At 36.5% G+C, this 6,935-nt stretch overlaps 1 protein-coding gene across 2 annotated transcripts in view; it reads right to left on the bottom strand.

The window, feature by feature from the left end:
- ARHGAP42 (Rho GTPase activating protein 42) overlaps positions 1-6,935 on the bottom strand; it is a 165,600-nt gene that overhangs the window by 157,583 nt on the left and 1,082 nt on the right. The window lies entirely within an intron of this gene.

Here is a 6,935-nt window from a genome sequence, read left to right on the forward strand (position 1 = left end):
ACACATTAACAATTTGCTTTAAGAAAAACTAGTAAAAACAACAGCAAATGATACAAAAAATAAATTTGATCAATGATGACTACCTGTGTTACTGATTGGAGGCAAAAAAATAGATGAACAAACTTCACTGCATCCCCAACTACAGGAAACCAGAGGGAGAAAGGAAGACTTCCCTAAAGCACAAAGAATAACTAAAGTAAGAGTCTTATTTGTCCTTGTAATTCCACAAGAACAACATATTGAATCTTATTTTTACCTGTTATTTGATTGGTTTCTCCCCCTCCCCCCCCCCCATTATGCTTACTTCTCTTACAGGCTCTTTTACAGAAGAAGAATAATCCTATTGGTGATAACCTAATTTCACTTACTTTTATCTTTCAGTGAACAGAAGTACCTTTACAGACAGTACAATGCACACCTGACACACAAACCTCTCCTCTTTAAGCACCTTGAAAAATATCAAATATACAACACTGAAGCAAAATATCAGATATACAATGTTGTGGCACCTTGTATCCTGCTTGAATTTTAAGCTAAAAGGAGATAAGACTTCTGAAGGCATGCAGAATTTCCACACTCTTTTCCCATGCCTGAATTATCCTAAGAAAAACACTACCGCAATATGTTGTTGCAGCTCCTGGTGTCCTGCGAAAGTTAAGTTTGCATAATTCAGGACAGGGAACCAATTTAAGTTGATAACATGTGACTGATTTGGAAAACCATACTATAATATAGCTCAGGGTTCATAACGTGCTGTGAAACATGTTATCTTTCTAATGAAAGTTATTTGCACTTCAAAGGGGATCAAAGGGAGGTTAGCTTACTACCCAACAGTACGCCAATTCATATTAATAGGGAAGAAGGTGAGGCTATTCCTCTTAAGTTTAATGTTTACTTTACTGGTACTGCTTATAACATCCCAAAACTCTTTCACCTTTCATCATGTCTGATGAACTCATAGTTCCACACAGTCAAAAGAAGACCACAAACAATGATTTCAATTAATGAACTGATAACTCACAGAATACAACAACAACAACAACAAAAATCAAACCTTTTGATTACTTTATTGTAGTATACATCACATTACTATACTATTTTTGTTTCTTCTATTTTTAATTCTACTCCCCTGCACGTTTAAAAGCAATTTCAAAAAGGTTTAGAAAAGAGCTGCTAAAATGACCAAGAAACAACAGAAACTCTTAGCAGAGAGGACAGGAACAGTTTGTTCAATCTGGCAAAGGATATGATTATTCCACAGGAAAATACAAATAAACAACAGTGCAGAAGAGTTGAGTGAAAACAAAATGAGCATAAACAAGTTAGAATTTCCAGATTACATTTATTTTTATTAAGTTACTCAACCCTCAAGAGTAACGAGGTTTTAGAACAATCTTCCAGCGGAAACAGTAAGGATAAAAAGTATTTTTAAAATGGAGTTTGACAAGTACGGATTACTTGATATAACACGGGCAGGAGATTGAATTTAACAACAAAGAAATCTGTGCTCCTAAATGTCTAAGTTCCCCATATTCCAAATGTAAGTATAATGGCAGTTTTGAGACTACGGAACAAAATATAAAGGCAATGCCACAGAACTGCTTCACATACCATTTCAGTAAAAAGGATTGTATTGTCCTCTATATTTTTGACAGGGGACAAACGCTAAGTTATTTACTATTACAGGAAATTGCAAGTTGCTGTAGCGCTTCTGCCCACGAAATCCCAAGAGATCTATATAATTTCAGTAACCACGGCATCATATTTTCCATTGTAGTAAAGACAATATTCATGAAGCAGCTGGTTTCTTATTAATAGAATACATTACTCTTATTCAGAGCAAAAGAAGCATGTCATAGACAAAAAGCCAACCGGACCATTAAGAAACAGATTAAATTTGCTCTTTTCGGAAATCATTTTAAAAGTTTGAAAATCCTAGTTTAAAAAAAAATAAATAAATTGTACAGCATTTTCTTATAACACAGACAGCATTTCATATGGCATTTGAAACTCTAAACTGCTCCTCTGGTAACCTGACATCATCCAATTACAAGGCCTCTCTAAAGAATACCTGCTTCAGTTTTAAGGCACAAGAACACCCATGCCAAGTCACTTAAGGGCTTTATTAACACAGTAGTGGTTACTGATAGCATGGGAATTCCCTTGCAGGCATTCTTGGTTCAAAATCAAACATCATATGATGGACAGAAAATACTCTGCTCTGTAACAGACCACTACACGCCAGTGCTTGCTTTCTCCATATATATTTGTTAAAGATAATATAATGCAATACAGACTGCAGCTGCTTTAAACACTAGAGGAAGCAATTAAGCTCTTTCTCTGGCCAAGAACCAGCTTATCGCTGGTATCTTTGCAAGAAAGCCTGAACACTGCTGAAACTGTTTTCAAGAATTACGCCCGCAATCTGTGGACCGCTCTGAAACAGCAGCAGGAGCTGAGCAGGACTTCAAAACATAAACACAAATTACCAAGTTTTAACTTCTTAGCAGGATACTTTTTCCTCCATTTGGAAGGGAATTAATCACTTACTTAGAGACTAAGAAATATAAACTGTTGTGCCCTGTCTCGCCCAGCTTTACTATGGAAGGTGACTTAAGCATTCTGTAATGTAATCCATTCTCAAAGGCGGTGCAATTTATGTTTCAAATTCTCAGGAGGAAGCTATACATCTATATTCTGTGTTCACCATCATAATATCACATGTGGAATATGAAGCATTGGTTGCTTTACTTAGATTTTAAGTTCATAAATGAGAATGACTGCTACCGAAATTCAGCAGTTATTATTCAGTGAACTCACTCCTGCTCCAGCTGGGATCTGGAAAAGACATTTTAAAGATATGATCACATGAAAACATGTGAGGCCAAGATAGCTGGGAAAATGCATCTCTCTGAAAAGATACAAAAGATTTTTTTTACATGAAAAAAAATTCCCAGGATAGATAACAAGATCATAGGTTCTTATGCTATAATTTTGTCCTCATTTTTTTTCTAGCCAGTTGAGCCCAAAGGTTTCAGTGTATACAGAGAAGCTCATCGCCGTACTTTTATAATTAGTTTTATGAGAAAAAAAATCATTCCTGAACACTGTTTGTCCAAACAGCTCAGTGAGAGAGTCTTTTCTGTGTGGAATTTATATAAAAGCACTGATAAAAAGAAACACAGTCCCCTGCAAAAGAAGAAATTTCCATCTTGTCCCTATTTCTCTATATGTTATATAGTAAAACAAAACTGAGGATTTCAAGTTACTAATTCTCCTAGTAAAAATGGGACAACTCCAACAAAAAATAAAGACTGCAAGTAGTTATGAGTTCCTGAAGATATCTGTTAAATCTTACTTATCCTACACTACAACTCTGCACTACCAATTAAAACAATTTAGAAGGTATTGCATTACTTAAATCAACCACAGATACACTGAACTTCTGACAATTTAAAGCAAAACTTACACAGCTCAAATCTTTGAATGCATGAAGTTGCAGCTAAAATAGCAATTAAGATGGAGAAAGAAGGCCTTAAAAATCAGAGGGTAAAGCTGAAGGCTTCTGCACAGAGATAAGCCATGAGATCAGCTGTACAAAATGCAGGCTACTTTTTTGGACTGTTTGATACAACAGTCACTAAAACTTTGGTAGAACAGTGGGCCTTAACATAGAAATTAAAAGCATACATATAACAAAATGTTCTATGTGACCTACATGACAACCCCCCAGACTAGGCTGCATTTTTTAAATGGCAACTAATGATAAGGGGTGAAATTCCAAAGTGTACTACAGGCAAAAACATACAAGAAAAACAGACTTGAATTTTAACTGAAAATGAGCTAGAATCAAGGAAAAGGAAAAATTTCAGTTTTGATTCATGAGTCCAGCTAAAGAAAGTCTTCACTAAACTAAGCATTTAAGCATAAGCAGTTTAAACGTGCATCTGAAAGATTTAAATTAGGTTCCCAAAGAAATTACAAAATCAGCAGCTGGATAACTGTTAATAATGATCAGAAGGCCAGTTGTGCCAACAAGATTACTTTTTCTAAGAAGTGTGTTGCTGGTTTCTTTTTTTTTTTTTCCCCTTAACTTGTAAGTTCAAGACAAGAAAACCCTCCTACAGATGCATCAAATAAAAATATATGATCCTACATACAGGGGTTAAGACTCTGTAGAAACGTAACTTTCTAAGACAGCATACATATATCTTATATGCATAAAATGAGCTTTTCAAGAAAGATCAGTACATTGAACACCTCAGTTAATGTTAAAATAAATGCAGCCTATCACTGCAAATACATACTGCAGGATAAGGCTGAAGTAAGCATGGTAGCCATACAAATGTGAAGTTACCACCTAACTAACCTGGAGCATACAACCTGTGCTCGTTTACAGTACTCCGCAGAAGTTTCACATATTTAGGAAGATAAGGAGACAGTGCAAAATACCTTAGGGAAAAGCTGCTAAGGATCTGACATCAATCCTAGCATTATTTGTTCTCGCCGCCTTCACAACAGTCAACTGCCGCTTCAGAGGACGCACTACGAGTCCCGTGCTCTATGTCTTCCTTTGGAAAGAAGGATGCTCCAGCACCAATGTAGCAGAACCACATTAAAATAAACCTCATCCTGGGGTCACTCCATCGATTAAAATGCAAAATGTTTGCAAGCTACATTAAGTATATTTGTTCTACCTTCAATTTATGTCAACTCTCTCATGACATCTCCCCTCATCTCAGGATGAGGGGCAATGGCCTCAAGTTGCACCAGGGGAGACTTAGGCTGGACATTAGGAAACACTACTTTTCTGAAAGAGTGGTCAGGCGCTGGAATAAGCTGCCCAGGGAGGTGGTAGAGCCACTGACCCTGGAGGTGTTCAAGGAATGTTTAGATTTGTGTTGACAGACATGGTTTAGTGGGGTTATATTGGTGGCAGGTGGATGGTTGGACTGGATGCTCTTGTAACCTTGCTAATTTTATGATTCTATGACATATTTTTTAACTTTGCATTTTTACCATCATTGATTATATACTGATTTATGAACAAATTAATATCCTGTAAACTGTTATTTGATGTAAAAGTTTAGCTCTGAAAAGCTGTGCCTACACCATAGATTTAATTAATATCTTACATTTAAACAACTTGAGAGATGATGTTATTTTCTAACTGCATTAAGCGAGCATCACTGTCTCCTCCTCAGTCATGATTAGGAAGGAAATATTCCAAAACTCATTTCCACTAAATCTCCACAGGAGTCTGAATTTTTCCCCCTAACAGAATTTATCCTCCAAATGATACATAAAGGAAAAATCCTAGATCACCTAAAGAGACGAATCATGGTAAGTACTGCTTGCTGTTCTTCAAGGCCTGTGGGTTATTAAACCATAAGGACCAGGGCACAAGAGTTTGGCACTGAAATCAAATAGTTACTACACTGTTTGATTAGATTTCCAGAAAAAAAAAAAAAGGAAAAAAATTACTTTAAATATTTTAAAATTACAAGTATTTTAAGCTCCACTGATTTTGATGCTAAGGTAGGGATAGCGTGTTTTAACGAGTCAAAGGTTCTCTACTTTAGAAATCCTAGGATAGTTCTACTTACATGAATACTGCACAGCATCTGCAAGGAGCCTGTACAGTATAAAGAAAGATTTCTACTTTACTGAGAAAAATCCTGGTATTTTCCTAGTTGTCCTAACACAGGGACCAAGGCAGCGTTCTGTGGAATGTGTGGTCACGAAACTAAGGGATTTGAAGTGAATGAAAGGAGAAATATTTCTTACTATGCAAGAGCAGACTGTTTTTTCTTAAGGCTAAAAGATGTGATAGGCTACAAAAGAGCATTTAAAAGTTCCATATAGAAAACAATAAGCATTGTGTCTGCCACTGTAACATTTGAATGAAAAAGTTTTGAAGTTGAGAGGACTTGGAGGTTAAGTAGTAATTACGTAAAACAAAAACAGCACTTGTCCTTGAAGAGGGACAGAACTGTTATCTGAATCTAGCAAGGATTTTCAAGTGGTCTTCACAAAGATAATGGGAAAACTCATTTCAAAATCAAGGTCGAAACTACTTCTCATAAAGAAAACTCATCCTTCAGTATTCTTTCTTTGATGACTTAAGAAAATGTTCCAGATCAAACATCAATACAAGAAGCAGTCAATCTCCAGGGCCAAACGAGTACCCATGCAGTATCCACTCCTGTCCTCACTCCTAGCACACACCACCTTGCAGAACCAGGTTTGTAGGAGTAAATTTTTATTAAACTAACATGTTTAGCATTTTGAACAGACTCAGTGTTCCTGTCTGACGAAGAAAGCTTTTTAGAAAAAAGAAAACCTAAGAATCAAACTTTTTTTTTCTGCTCTGGTAGGAAAAAGGTAGCACTTTTTTTTCCCTGTTTTTATATATATGGACATATATGCGTATACAGACACAGAGATTTTCTGTGTAATCTATCACCTCCTGTTCTCTGGGCACGGACACAGGAATTTAATACAAATTTCAAATTTACATAAGATGTTAGACATGTATCCAGCTACTCCCTGAAACAGAGATGACTCCGGAAACACTTGCGTTTCTATGAGAAATGTCTCAAAAAGCCAGCAGTTACTTTATTTAACTGGAACACCATACATGAGCTATGGGACAAAGCACGGGACGTGCAGAAGTACAGTTAATGCCCAATCCTGCAGCCAGCTGAACAAAATCCTCACAGTCTGACCTCCTGTTCAAGCCAGTGAAACAGACTTTGTGTTCAGACTCAGGGTTAGCATCCACTAGACTTCCTCTGAAGCTAAGGAGATGGTAGCAACACCTGTTCCCTGGACACATAAAGAGCAACAGTGCTACTCTTGAACTCTATAAAACTGGCACGTGTCAGTGTGGCAGATGCTTTAAGGATTATTTAAAGTGACTTTTTTTCCCTCGA

This window comes from Numida meleagris, chromosome 1 (genome assembly GCF_002078875.1).
Source record: "Numida meleagris isolate 19003 breed g44 Domestic line chromosome 1, NumMel1.0, whole genome shotgun sequence".
Classification (NCBI taxonomy): Eukaryota; Metazoa; Chordata; class Aves; order Galliformes; family Numididae; genus Numida; species Numida meleagris.